Genomic DNA, 16,930 nt, shown 5'->3' with positions numbered 1-16,930 from the left:
ATTTTTGGATATAGTTTCATGTTCATAAGAAAAATCATTTTCCCAGAAGAACAACTTTTAAATCAAAGTTTATCATAGTTTTTAATTAACTAACCCAAAACAGCCCGCGGTGTTACTACGACGGCGTATATCCGGTTTTACGGTGTTTTTCGTGTTTTCCGGTTTTAAATCATTAAGTTAGCATATCATATAGATATAGAACATGTGTTTATTTGATTTTAAAATTCAAGTTAGAAGGATTAACTTTTGTTTGCGAACAAGTTTAGAATTAACTAAACTATGTTCTAGTGATTATATGTTCAAATCTTCGAATAAGATAGTTTTATATGTATGAATCGAATGATGTTATGAACATCATTACTACATAAAGTTTAGTAGGTAAACCTACTAGAAGTGACAATATATGATCTAGCTTCAAAGGATCTTGGATAGCTTGAAAGTTCTTGAAGTAGAATCATGACACAAAAACAAGTTCAAGTAAGATTATCACTCGAATTAAGATAGTTATAGTTATAGGAATTGAATCAAAGTTTGTATATGAGTATTACCTTGATTTAGAATGATATCTTACTGTAAACAACAAGGATTTCTTGAGGTTGGATGATCACTTTACAAGATTGGAAGTGAGCTAGTAAACTTGAAAGTATTCTTAATTTTATGAAACTAGAACTTGTAGAATTTATGAAGAACACTTAGAACTTGAAGATAGAACTTGAGAGAGATCAATTAGATAAAGAAAATGGAAGAATGAAAGTGTTTGTAGGTGTTTTTGGTCTTTGGTATATGGATTAGATATAAAGGATGTGTAATTTTGTTTACATGTAAATAAGTCATGAATGATTACTAATATTTTTGTAATTTTATGAGATATTTCATGCTAGTTGCCAAATGATGGTTCCCACATATTTTAGGTGACTCACATGGGATGCTAAGAGCTGATAATTGGAGTGTATATACCAATAGTACATACATCTAAAAGATGTGTATTGTACGAGTACGAATACGGGTGCATACGAGTAGAATTGTTGATGAAACTGAACGAGGATGTAATTGTAAGCATTTTTGTTAAGTAGAAGTATTTTGATAATTGTCTTGAAGTCTTTAAAAAGTGTATAAATACATATTAAAACACTACATGTATATACATTTTAACTGAGTCGTTAAGTCATCGTTAGTCGTTACATGTAAGTGTTGTTTTGAAACCTTTACGTTTACGATCATGTTGAATGTTGTTAACCCATTGTTTATTATATCTAAAGAGATGTTAAATTATTACATTATCATGATATTATGATGTATTAATATATCTTAATATGATATATATATACAATTAAATGTCGTTACAACGATAATCGTTACATATATACCTCGTTTCGAAATCATTAAGTTAGTAGTCTTATTTTACATATGTAGTTCATTGTTAACATACTTAATGATATACTTAATTATCATTTTATCATGTTAAACATAGTGTATCAATATCTTAATATGATTCATATGTAATTAGTAAGACGTTGATATAACGATAATCGTTATATATATCGTTTTCGAGTTTCTTAATTCAATAGGCTCATTTTTATGTATATAACTCATTGTTAAGATACCTAATGAGATACATACTTATCATAATATCATGTTAACTATATATATATCCATATATATGTCATCATATAGTTTTTACAAGTGTTAACGTTCGTGAATCACCGGTCAACTTGGGTGGTCAATTGTCTACATGAAACCTATTTCAATTAATCAAGTTTTAAGAAGTTTGATTGCTTAACATGTTGGAAACACTTAATCATGTAAATAATAATTTAATTTAATATATATAAACATGGAAAAGTTCGGTTCACTACATAAGCGGCAGTCAAGTCGCCAATAAATCGACACTTAATGTTCGACTCACTTAATAGAGTCAACTGAAAATTGGATAAGGCTAAGTTTATTTTTGTTTAAATATATAAATTGCCCATACTATAAAATTATAAGCGGGTTGATTTCAAATATTTTAATAGTTCAAACTATAAATTTATAAAATTTAAAAATATATGGGGTCACATTATTATATTTAGTGGTGTCCTATATAGAAAAATATATTTTTTTGTGATAATTTTCGAAAAACTAGTGGTGTCACAGGACCCCGTAGGAGTCCTCCTACACTCGCCACTGATTACAACCCAGCTTCCGCAGACGAATTTCATGTAGGCTTTTGAACCCACATACAATAAGAGAACTGTATATTTCATTAACATGAAGTGGTACTTCCAGTTATATCAATAAACAACTAAATCAAATTTTAGACATCAAAGATTACCAAATTGAGATTTTCAACCTTCATAGCACCATCCTCTCTGGATGCTCACGGGTTAGCCCTATAACTTACCCAAACTTGCAACCCCTGTGGCCTTGGCTGAATTTTTACTGAACACAACTAATGATCCATCTCTTCTTCTATAATGTTGAAAACAACCTAAATCACTTTTAACTACATACAACTTAAATGATAAATAGAACAATATGATATACCACAAATGTTTTTTAAACACACAGTGAATATATCACTTTAATACCTCATTGACAAGGAGGAGCATCATCTTAAAGAATGCGAGGTTCATTCATGTAATCTTCCTTAAGGATATGTTTGCAAAAGCTTTAAAAATATAGCAAAATATATAATTAATTAACACACATAGCTGTAGGCAGTGGCGGATCCAGAAATTTCAATCGTTGGGGGCGTAATTTTTTCTAAAAGATTATAAGATTTTTTTAATTACAACCCTTAGAATTGTCATTAAGAATTAAGTTAATGTAAAAAAAGGGTGGTACATAAGTTAGTTATTTCTAAATGTAATTGATTTTTGTTAATATATAAGATTTTTTTTCTGTTTAAATTCCTTAATGATATGCGGTTGTTTATATTAAGAATAAAATTAGAACGATCCCACGTTAATAAAGTTGTTTAACTATGAAAACGTTTATTTTTATATATTATGGTGTAGTAGTGCTTAAACCGTCTATTATTCATTTTTGTAATATTAATATTTTGAAGTTTATAGATAAAATGAATATTCAGCTAAACACGGAGGACTGTAAATGACATTTATTATTAAAAATACACTTGATGTGACACGCACTTTTCTTCCCCAGCTCTTCCACGCGTTGGCTCTTAAAATTTAATCAGTTTCCTCCATTAATGGTTTTTAGAGTTTTTTTTTTCTTTCTACTTTTATAGCATACACAAAATACAAGTAAAAATTTAGGTCTTGAGGCACCGGGGGCATCTGACCCCGGTTGCACCACACTAGATCCGCCCGTGGCTGTAGGAGTGTAGCACCATATAACAAACAAAATTCTGACACCATACATTAAACTTTTTATAGGATTATAACAAAGTTATCTCTCTCTTAGACCGAATATAACCCGGCGCGATCGGGCACTTTTTGGGAGCATCACGCCCCCATCGCGCCGTAACCCGGCGCCATCGACCAAAATTTTCGCCAGCGTGATGGGTGGATCACCGGAACAAATTGCAGGGGTGATGGGGGAGGTCAAATGAGGATGGAACGCGTGTCATTTGCAACGGATATATATCCGTTAAAATTAAATAAAATATTTTTTTTTTATTTTATAAATACCTCATTTCTATACAATTTTTACACACACTTCTTTCATTTAAATACTTCTTAAATATTTAAAATATTCTAAACTTCTCTAAAAAAAATGTTACAGATTTTGTTTAATGCTTTTGATAAGTGGGATGCCGATGATCTTGAAGATTTGGAATTTTTACGGGCAATGGCTGAAGAAATTGATGCTGAAGAAGCGGAAGAACGTGTTAACAACAAACGAGTTCCACGGACCCGAAGATACATTCATAGAGATCGTGAACAAGCAGGTGAAATGTTACACAAACACTATTTTTGTGAATCTCCAAAATATCACGATCGTCACTTTAAAAGACGTTTTAGAATGAGTAAACGTTTATTCTTACACATCACAAATGATATAATTGCTTACGATGTTCAACCTTTACCTAGACATTTTGAATATTTTAAACCAAAAATTGATGCTCTTGGTCAAAAAGTTTTTCAACCATACAAAAGTGTACATCTGCGTTGCGTCAATTGGCGTACGGTACAGCAGCGGACATGTTTGACGAATACCTGCAAATGTCCGAATGTACATCTATAATATGTCACACCCCCAAATATGGACCAGGGGTAATTGTGACCAATCATATCATAACACAGTTGTATAAGCGAGAACGACTCTAAATGAGACGTTTTATTTATTAAATAAACAACGGAAGCATTATTCAAAGTTTTACATCATAAGAGTACAGTAAATGGAAAATGTTTTAAACAAAATGATAAATATGAATGATGGACTCCATGCAAGCAGCAAAGCATACATCAATCATCTAGTAGCAAGTAGCAGCTAGCTTAATCATCGCCTGAGACAAAACACGCTTAAAGTGTCAACCAAAAAGGTTGAGTGAAATTCATAGGTTTATAAATAATATCCAAAGTTTTAGACCACAAGATTTAGTTTAAAGTTGATTGATATAGAAATATCAATCTAAAAGTGTTGCTGCATTTTGTAATATCGCTACTAAACAAGTTTACCCTATGACTCCTTGTACTGTCAGTTTCGTGGAATCATTATTATGTAACCAAAGACCAACGGTCGAATGGTTAGAGACGTTACTCTCAATAGGCCTACTCACAATAATTAAGTTTGCATTTAAACGTAGCAATTAACGATATTACGGTAGGGATTTAGCATGAATCAAAGCATGACAGCATAGTTAACAATTTAGTACTTGTGTCTAAGCGTAAAACAGTTATAAAGCAAGCATGTATCTCACCCTAAAAGTTATAAAACAGTTATGAAACAGTAAAAAGTGGGGCTATGAAGTTCACCTTAGTAGCACACGAAAGAATTGAACGGAAGGACGTGACCGAGATCTCAACCTAGAGATAGAACGTATGATCAGACATTGCCTAACAGACAATAGTATATAGTACTATATTGATAGTAATGGTTCACTAAAGAATTTCCATTTTCGGAAGGTTACTATTTATGGAAAGTTTCCACTTATAGTAATTTTCCAATTTTAGAAAGTTCGGGTTAATCTTTAGCAAGATGTTGTACAACTCTACTCAAACTTCGTTGCTATCAAATAAGTCAGGAATGACCAGATGTAACCGGGGGCCCAGGATTCTTGACCAGAATCTAAGTCATGGCATTCGAGATCCACAAGCTTACCCATAAATGGCAACCTAGACATCATTCACTTACGACCGTGAGTAGCGATGAAGTTCACATGAATTATACATTATCTTTGATTAATCTTCACTTTAGGTGTATACACACAACGAATTATTAATGTACTTAATAATTATATATGTGATAATATAACCTAAGTTTTATTTAATATTTAGTTATTATACCTTAGTATGTCTTATATATATTAAATATAATTACCTTTAAATAAATACCTAAATTACTTCAAAAATAATAGTGTTTTATTAATCAAACATTATTCAAAAATGTCTAAATAATAAATTAAATATCTAAAAATTACATACATAATTTTTATAGTCTTAGTTAATCATATAGATTAGTAGAAAAATTTAAGAAAACGTTTTTATTATATTTTTGTATTTATTTTTGTTTTTACCCTTAATGTATTCACAAAACAATTTTAATTCTACATAATTACTAAATAAACCCAAATAATTATTTTTATAATTTTTATAAGTTTCTATCAGTCTAATAACCTGTAGAAAAATATTTAAAAAAATATTTTTTATTATTTTATATTTATTCTTAATTTACCTTCAAATTACATAATAATAGAGTTTAATTATATAATAAATACCAATTCTACCCAAGTAATTATTTTTATAATTTTTTCAGATCTATATAAGTTTTAAGAACTCAGAAAAAAATTATATATATTTTATTTTTGGTTAAAAGTATTTATTACGAATTTTACATTGTTTTTATATTTAAACACTACATAATTCGTATTTAATTTTAAATAATATTCCATAAATTATCAAAATTATTTTTATGCATCATAACACTTATAATACTAATTATAACATATAAACATAATTAATATCGAATTTTACAAAGAATATACAATAAATATAAATATAAATGACAATATTAAAAAAAATTAATAAAAATAGAAAGTACCTCAAATTTTTTCAAGGTTTTGAGAGAATAACTTAAGTTTTTGTGTTTGGCAAGAAAAAATGAATGAGGAGCCATGTATTTATAGGTAAAAAATGGTTGGTGAAAAGAAAAAAAATAATAAAATAAAGGTGCCAATTTTGACAAAATAATAAAAACATGTTAAAAATGTTTTTAATAAGTTTTTGTTTTTGAAAATATTTAGTCAAAATTCATGGGCTCATTATTTAATTTTTAAAAAAAATCTTATTTCTTTTTTTTATATAAGCTAAAAATATAAATAATGATTAAAATAACTTATCATTTAATTAATAATTATGTTACATATAGTTTTATATATAATACACATTAATATTAATATTAACTAAAGTTATTTTATATAATTAGTATAAACTTTAGTTAACAAAACGTGTCGACGAAAAAAAAATATTTAATCAACGTCGAATTTAATCATATATTAAGTATGGATAACAACCCTAGGGGCAAATTAGTCAATTCAAGTATCAAAATATGAGGGTTGTTATAGTACCTACCCGTTAAAGAAATTTCGTCCCGAAATTTGACAGAGATCGTCATGGTTGATAATAAGTATGTTTTCATGACGGATATGAGTTGTAAAATAGAGTTTTATCACTATTGAGTAATAAAACAATTCGATTACGTGAAGAGTATGAGTGAAGCTATCGTAAAAAAAATGAAATGAGGAAAATAAAGATTTATTTTAACTCTTGACGTAATTAAAGTTGATTTTCGGAATTCAAGGGATTTAAAGAAAATCTTTATAATCTGTATAAGATTTGATTCTCCGGTAATTAAGAAAATTAAAATTGCCTTGATTGCTGTGTCTGAAATTTTGCTATAAATTAGCTTCCTCTTTTTCATTATCTTCACCACTTCTGTACTTTCTTTCTCGATTCATACTTTCAAAGATTGTGAAAATGCTCCATCCAGTTCTTATCCTGGATATTTTTCTGACTATCGTTTCTGTCATTCTTCTTTTTCATTTACCCCCAGAGAAATCTGTTTACTTCGACAATTACCTTGGGGTTATAGTGTTTTTAATTCTCCTGTGTCTTTATGTTGCTATACGCATTGATATACACGGTTTGTAATTTCCGTGTTGTTATCGGGCTTTATATTTTCCCTTATATGTCGGAGCTCTATGCTCTTGTTTTTCCTTCCCGACTTCAAGTCAAGCGAATAATGGTCCAGAATTCGTAGGTACGAAGTTTCGAATGATCATAAAATATAAAGCAGAAGGAAAGGTAATAGTACGATTTGATTTGTCAAATTACCAGAATTACTAAGGATAGAACTATCAAGAATATATGTTCTTGATATGTTCAGAGGTTAAGTAGAATGTAAAAGTCATGTAACATGGCAAATGATGATTATAAAGTCTATGAATCATCATCTTCCATTAAAAATTTAGCATGACTTACTGTAATATAATTACGTTGGCCTGACGTCATTATATTATACTAACTCATGCTTCAATTCCCAACACTACTTCAAATCATTCAAAATTTAAACTTGTATGTTACAGAAATATAGAAACTAAAACAGTTTCCTTTATTATGTAACACAGATAGTGCGAAGTGATAAATAATTTCGGACAAGAATAGTTATGAAGGTATCTTTAGAAATATGGAGGATATTTATAACGAAAGATACGATGATATCTTAGAATTTTCTAAGATCAAATGATAACAAGGAAAACTCTTCTATAAGGATTTAGAATGCGTAAGGAGATCTTTTGTGGTTTTTATCAGAAATCGAATCATCTAGATTCTTTGATTACAGGTTTAGTCCTTGTGATTTGTCCACGGTCTCCTTCATGGTTTGCTCAATCTGTTTTTCAGTTCCAAATCTGAGCTTTTTCAATACGTCATTCTTTATCATCAAACTTTTGGCCATTAAGACCATCTATAGCTTTTGCTGCTTCGTCAGCATTCTCAAGGTTAACGAATCTGAATCATTGATTATCAATCCGAGGTGTTTTCAAGAATTTTGAATTTAAAGTGTTTAAGCGTAAGATGCATCCATCAATGGATCTAACGGTTGACGAAGAAATGTTGTGATTTTCAAAAGTAAGGAATGGTAAGTTCGGTGGTTTGATGTGATAATTCATCATAGAATATGAATGAATATAATTCATGAATGTAGTGATCTTTAAGAAGATAACACTTGCTAAAGCTTTACTTAAATTCCGATATGTCAAAATCAGAATATATAATTGAATTTGTATAAAAATGGTTGTTCTTTAGTGAACGGATACATATGTGGATGTAAGTAGTATAGTTAATGACTGTTGAATCAGAATTGAAGAATGTACGGTGTAACATATTAATGTGAGATATAAATATTTCTCGGGTATTACCTACCCGTTAAAATATTTTCACCGTCAACAGTTTGTACAACAGAATATTTAATTACAATCTTTATGAAAATATACGTACATATATATTTTTTTCAGATGTAATAATGGATTTAATGAGTTAATATAATATTAAACTCATTTGATTTACGGTTGAAATGAGAATTAATAATCTCCAAACCTTAAAGATTTCATAATTGTCGCGAAATATTTCGCTAATGAAGTTATGAATCAATATTTCATCGTTCATTGTTATTGATATATCTCGGTATATGATGTTGGTGCTCGTGGATTTCTTGTGAAATTCACAAGGCACGAATAATGTTTTCTAGAAAGTTTTGAGTACATTAAAAATGGAAGTGTAAAATCAAACATGTATTTGAATAATACACTTGATTTATTATGAAAAATGGAGTTTATTGTGCTGAAGCAGTGATTAACGATTGTTAAGTCATTAACGAAGGATGTACATCATATCATATTAGTGATATGAATTAACCGAGTAATATTTACTAGTTAAGATTCACACGTAATAGCTTAGTACGAAAAGATTTATTATTATTCCAAACCATATATATATATATATATATATATATATATATATATATATATATATATATATATATATATATATAAAGTATACATATATAATTCTCCAGAAAGAATGAGTCAATACATCTTAACTCATTATTACTAATATTCATTGGTATCTATGGGGCGTATGATGTTAATGTTTGAGGTACTGAGTGTGATGTTGAGGCGTGGAATGCAGATGTTGTTGTTGGTGAAGCTGATGCTGTTGGTGGTGATGTTGATGGTACTGGTGGTGCTGGTTATGTTGTTGGTGCTGCTGCTGGTGCTCGTAGGTTTTGCACCATATTTTCCAAAGCCACTACTCGAGCGCGAAGCTCGTTGACTTCTTCTATTATTCCGGGATGATTGGCGGTTCGGACAAGGGGATGAATAAGATCTGAAATTCTAGATATTATATATTCGTGACGGGATATCCTGGAAATGAGGGTGAAAATAGTGTTCCGAACGAGTTCGCCGGTAAGTGCTTCAGGTTCTTCGCCAATAGGGCAATGTGGTGGGTGAAAAGGATCACCTTCTTCACTTCTCCATTGATTAAGTAGACTACGAACCCACCCCCAATTCATCCAGAAAAGGTGATGACTAATTGGTTGGTTCATTCCGGTTACGCTGCCATTAGAGCTTGAGGAGTTCGAGGAATCAAGTGAGAAATCCATATTATCTGATCGGAATAAGGGTTTTTGTTATAAGATGAGTGTTGAATATTGAATGATATATTTGTCTTCTTGATATACGTATATATAGCAAAAATATTTCCGTAATTTACGAAGGAAATTTAGGAAAAGTGTTAGACAAAGTCTATTAAGATAGATATGATAAGATATAATAAGATATGATGTGTCTATACTCCAATAATAGCAGTATGACGTGTATAGATCATAAAATGATAAGTATGTAATCTAATAATCTTTCGATTAAAGACTTTTAATTCTTAATGGCCTATTTAGGTCTAGGGGCTTGAGCTATAGGATCCTTTAAACCGGTAATCCAAACCCTTCCATTCTAGAGTTTCGTAGACGCCATCCGTCAAGAAAATTCAATGATAAAAAATAACGAGAAATCAAAGATTTAAAAGTAATGAATATGAGTAGTGATGACATTATAATGTCTTTGAGATTCTCGATAACTCAATGACATTTTCCGGTTCGTAAACCGATGCATAAAGGTATAAAGCATATAGGTACGTGATATAACAAGGAGGTTATATACGTTTGAGTATGAATAGTAACAAATATAGGAGTTTCAAAAATCATGAATAATATTTCATGTAATACATATGTAATACACAAAACCATATTAGATGACATAGGAATGTCGAGAACGGTGTCACATTTAAATGTGGTGGGGAATTGAATAGTACTTAGGAGAATGAGCAGAGTTCTTAGATTGGCTCGGCATTCTAAGATAAGTAAAGTTTCTAAAGTATAGTGTAGCATTTAACAGTTAAAGGCAACAATTAAAGGCACTATAGTCAAGGAAAGTTGTAGTCCTACATTGCTAAGGTACCTAATTGTATAAGGCACACATAAAATGCAATCCTGGTTCTCTACAACAATTCTGCTCTGATACCAATCTGTCACACCCCCAAATATGGACCAGGGGTAATTGTGACCAATCATATCATAACACAGTTGTATAAGCGAGAACGACTCTAAATGAGACGTTTTATTTATTAAATAAACAACGGAAGCATTATTCAAAGTTTTACATCATAAGAGTATAGTAAATGGAAAATGTTTTAAACAAAATGATAAATATGAATGATGGACTCCATGCAAGCAGCAAAGCATACATCAATCATCTAGTAGCAAGTAGCAGCTAGCTTAATCATCACCTGAGACAAAACACGCTTAAAGTGTCAACCAAAAAGGTTGAGTGAAATTCATAGGTTTATAAATAATATCCAAAGTTTTAGACCACAAGATTTAGTTTAAAGTTGATTGATATAGAAATATCAATCTAAAAGTGTTGCTGCATTTTGTAATATCGCTACTAAACAAGTTTACCCTATGACACCTTGTACTGTCAGTGTCGTGGAATCATTATTATGTAACCAAAAACCAACGGTCGAATGGTTAGAGACGTTACTCTCAATAGGCCTACTCACAATAATTAAGTTTGCATTTAAACGTAGCAATTAACGATATTACGGTAGGGATTTAGCATGAATCAAAGCATGACAGCATAGTTAACAATTTAGTACTTGTGTCTAAGCGTAAAACAGTTATAAAGCAAGCATGTATCTCACCCCAAAAGTTATAAAACAGTTATGAAACAGTAAAAAGTGAGGCTATGAAGTTCACCTTAGTAGCACACGAAAGAATTGAACGGAAGGACGTGACCGAGATCTCAACCTAGAGATAGAATGTATGATCAGACATTGCCTAACAGACAATAGTATATAGTACTATATTGATAGTAATGGTTCACTAAAGAATTTCCATTTTCGGAAGGTTACTATTTATGGAAAGTTTCCACTTATAGTAATTTTCTAATTTTAGAAAGTTCTGGTTAATCTTTAGCAAGATGTTGTACAACTCTACTCAAACTTCGTTGCTATCAAATAAGTCAGGAATGACCAGATGTAACCGGGGGCCCAGGATTCTTGACCAGAATCTAAGTCATGGCATTCGAGATCCACAAGCTTACCCATAAATGGCAACCTAAACATCATTCACTTACGACCGTGAGTAGCGATGAAGTTCATATGAATTATACATTATCTTTGATTAATCTTCACTTTAGGTGTATACACACAACGAATTATTAATGTACTTAATAATTATATATGTGATAATATAACCTAAGTTTTATTTAATATTTAGTTATTATACCTTAGTATGTCTTATATATATTAAATATAATTACCTTTAAATAAATACCTAAATTACTTCAAAAATAATAGTGTTTTATTAATCGAACAGTATTCAAAAATGTCTAAATAATAAATTAAATATCTAAAAATTACATACATAATTTTTATAGTCTTAGTTAATCATATAGATTAGTAGAAAAATTTAAGAAAACATTTTTATTATATTTTTGTATTTATTTTTGTTTTTACCCTTAATGTATTCACAAAACAATTTTAATTCTACATAATTACTAAATAAACCCAAATAATTATTTTTATAATTTTTATAAGTTTCTATCAGTCTAATAACCTGTAGAAAAATATTTAAAAAAATATTTTTTTATTATTTTATATTTATTCTTAATTTACCTTCGAATTACATAATAATAGAGTTTAATTATATAATAAATACCAATTCTACCCAAGTAATTATTTTTATAATTTTTTTCAGATCTATATAAGTTTTAAGAACTCAGAAAAAAATTATATATATTTTATTTTTGGTTAAAAGTATTTATTACGAATTTTACATTGTTTTTATATTTAAACACTACATAATTCGTATTTAATTTTAAATAATATTCCATAAATTATCAAAATTATTTTTATGCATCATAACACTTATAATACTAATTATAACATATAAACATAATTAATATCGAATTTTACAAAGAATATACAATAAATATAAATATAAATGACAATATTGAAAAAAATTAATAAAAATATAAAGTACCTCAAATTTTCTTCAAGATTTTGAGAGAATAACTTAAGTTTTTGTGTTTGGCAAGAAAAAATGAATGAGGAGCCATGTATTTATAGGTAAAAAATGGTTGGTGAAAAGAAAAAAAATAATAAAATAAAGGTGCCAATTTTGACAAAATAATAAAAACATGTTAAAAATGTTTTTAATAAGTTTTTGTTTTTGAAAATATTTAGTCAAAATTCATGGGCTCATTATTTAATTTTTAAAAAAAATCTTATTTCTTTTTTTATATAAGCTAAAAATATAAATAATGATTAAAATAACTTATCATTTAATTAATAATTATGTTACATATAGTTTTATATATAATACACATTAATATTAATATTAACTAAAGTTATTTTATATAATTAGTATAAACTTTAGTTAACAAAACGTGTCGACGAAAAAAAAATATTTAATCAACGTCGAATTTAATCATATATTAAGTATTGATAACAACCCTAGGGGCAAATTAGTCAATTCAAGTATCAAAATATGAGGGTTGTTATATAATATGTCTTGATATGTTTTGTAGATGTGTTTTGGAACTTTATGTTGATGAATATTTGAGGAAACCAACTAGTAGCGATATAGCTCGTCTGTATAGCGCTCATGAAGAAAAACACGGTTTTAAGGGAATGCTTGGAAGCATCGACTGCATGCATTGGCGGTGGAGGAATTATCCCGTTGCTTGGAAAGGGCAATATACGAGTGGTCATCAAAAACACCCAACCATTGTTCTTGAAGCCGTTGCTTCATATGATACGTAGATTTGGCATGCATTCTTTGGTGCTGCGGGTGCTAACAATGATGTTAATGTTTTGAATCAATCTTCGTTGTTTGATGACATCAAAAATGGAACTGCACCATTTGCACCATTTACTGTAAATGGTAATGCTTACACAAATGGTTATTATTTAGCTGATGGCATTTACCCAGATTGGGCAACATTAATCAAGGCGTACTCGACCCCAACCGAAGAGCCCCGTATAAAATTTAAACGCTTCCAAGAAAGTGCACGTAAAGATGTTGAGAGGACATTCGGTGTTCTTCAGGGTAGATTTCATATTCTACAAATGGCTGGACGACCACAAAGTGTCAACAAGTTGAGACGAATACTATATTGTTGTGTGTTATTGCACAACATGATAGTTGAGGATAATGGCTTCAACATTTCATGGCTCGAGGAAGAATTACTTAACACTAGAGAAGCTAATCCTAACTTTGTAAGGAATCGATCTACAAGTCGTGATGTAAGAGATCAAGAAATACGAGATAGAAACATTCATGACTAACTCCGAGAAGATCTCACTCAACACATTTGGGAACTTCCACCAAACTTTAGAGCTTTAAATGCTTAATTTAATTTCAGTTTAATTTGTGTTTAGTTTCAGTAATTTGAATAATTTGTAATCGTTATCTTTAATTTGAATAAATTTTAATCGTCAGCTTTAATTATATTCATAACTGAGCAAAGATGCTTTCAGAAAACTGAGATGAATTGACATAGCATAGCTGCTTTAATTAAAGCTGTATGTAACAGAGATTCCCTGACTAAAGCTGATGAAAACAGAGATTCTTTAATTAAAGCTGGTGAAAACAGAGATTCTTAGACCTGAATCAGATTTGCTTTATTAAAAGTTGTATATTAATGGCTGTATTCAACAAACGTGTTTATTGCCACAACTACCTACTACCTTCTACCTCTATAAATAGAAGCCATTTTTTCTCATCAAACCACTTATCTACTACTTCTCTAATACTTCAAAATGAGTCAAATTCATGTTCTGGTCCAGGTGAACTACGGTGGAGAATTCGACCCTCAGGTCAGGAATTACTCCACCACTGTCAATGTTGAACAAAGGGAGTACCGCTTGAACGTCCGTAATCATCTACTGTCCAATCTGCTTGATTTCCTCAAGGATGAGATACCACTTGTATTCTCACAAGTCTGGTTCTTCAAGGAACCCAATGTTCCTGCCACTCATCTTAAAGAAGAAGATGACTGGTGTATGCTTGTGGGTCGAGCTGTGACTCGCAACGAGACAATCAAGCTGTACATCGAGTGGCCGGTTGAGATGGGGTACATTGATCCCTCTGATGAAGAGGACTATGTACCAAGCGGGCCACAGTACGACACTGATGGCAGGTTCTACTCATCTGGTGATTCGGACGATTTCTAAATGTTTAGCTTGATTATCGTTGTAATTGTGTTGGATGTTTAGTTTTTAAAAAAAACTTGTAACCGTGTTTGTTTGTGTTTAATAAAAGTTCTGTTAAAAAATGAATATTCTTTGTGATAATTATTATAGTTAATAATACGAATTAATATTAATAAATAATATTAATATTAATAAAAATACTAAAAATAATAATTATTATTATAAAAACTCAAACAAAAAATGAAAAATAAAATCAAATTGTGGGACCAATAACCCTCATCACACCCCCATCACGCCTACCATTACAAAATCCATCACCCCATCACCTTTGCCACATCAGCACTATACCCCACAAAAACCTCATCACCCCCCCCCCATCACCCCCATCACCACTAAAAAGGGTCTTAGGGTGTGTTTGTTTGCCTCTTAATGAAATGGTTCAGCGCTGAATGCTGAATCATTCAGCATTCATCGCATTTGTTTCTGACTTCTGAATGACATATGGCGCTGAATGGTTCAGTATTCAGTGCTGAACCATTCAGAGCTGAAACACTCTCTTAACCATTAAGAGGCTAAATTTTTTGTAATATTCTTCTCAAATTATATCATGAACACTTAACTAACAAGTATATTGAATTTTTTATTAATGTTACACATTAATAAAATAATTTTACTCAGTTCATATCGTTCATTCTAAATGATTATCAAACAGCTTATTTTCATTCAGAACTAACTTTATTCAGAGGCTTTGAATCATTCAGATTCTGAACCATTCAGCGCTAAATCATTCAGTTTTATCAAACGCACCCTTAGTTGGAGCTCGTCTGTTTAAAAGTTGAAAATTTCAATATTTTTTTTTCTTTACATATACTCCATACTTTACTGGAATAGTAAGTGGACCAAACTTGGTGAGATTTATATACAATTTCTCAAATATAGAAGGTACATGACATAGCTTCATGTAGTGAACAAAAAATAATTATTACTATATTATCTAATAGACAAAAATGGTGAATAGTAACTAGGAGTATTTTTTTTCTTTCACTTTTTTTTTTTAATTCTAATTAAATTTCACTACACCAACAAAGACCCCCACACTTTTTCCAAATATTTAAATCGATCCATAACCAGGGGTGTAAAGTGTCAAATAACCATTTTCATAAAAAAAAATTAAATAAACTTCACCCAAATATTCTAGGGGTCATATCTTCTCGCTCGCAACGAGTTAAATTTTTCCGATACCATCGTTAAACTCGAAATAAATTTAGGAACACAATTTCACTAACTAAACGCAAAACGGACGCTTTTTAAAAAATGTTAAATATTTAGGGTACTTTTCATACACGTTGATTTTGCGTTAAATTTTTAAAAGTCGATAATTACATAGCTAAACGCGGAGATGGACATATATTGTTAATTTAAAATAACATTTAAATCTTTCACGGGTTATACCTTTTAGTTCGACTCGAGTTGCGCTTCAACGACATCATTCTTTAGCCACGATATAATTTTACAAACTAAACGCAATAAAATACATTGAAAACCGAACCTCCAGTGCGAAGTGAGAGTTCAACAACTAGTTAGTTACTATGATACATACTGTATCTAAAGTTGCAAATCAGTTGTTGGAGCATGACACAACCAAAAGTGGTAAATAAAGATTACTTCCAATGTTTGAGGTGCTTTTCAATTAGACTTGTACCTTGTAAAAACTTCATTTTGTCATATATCCACCTCTTTTACACCTGCATCATTGTTTAACATGATCTTTTATAAAAAGTACTCCTTCCGTTCTATATCTATTGTCCACTATTTTTTTTTAAATTGTCCTAGATTAGTTGTCCACTTTCATAAATGGAAAAGAATAATGTGATAAATTTCTTTTGTGTCCCTACTTTATAAATGTAAGACAAAAAAAATAGGTAAAAAGTAAGGGGTAAAACTAAAAAGTGGACAGAAAAGTACGTGTGTCAGATACAGATACGAGTACTTTT

This window comes from Rutidosis leptorrhynchoides, chromosome 3 (assembly GCF_046630445.1).
Source record: "Rutidosis leptorrhynchoides isolate AG116_Rl617_1_P2 chromosome 3, CSIRO_AGI_Rlap_v1, whole genome shotgun sequence".
NCBI lineage: Eukaryota > Viridiplantae > Streptophyta > Magnoliopsida > Asterales > Asteraceae > Rutidosis > Rutidosis leptorrhynchoides.
This window is presented reverse-complemented; position numbering follows the sequence as displayed.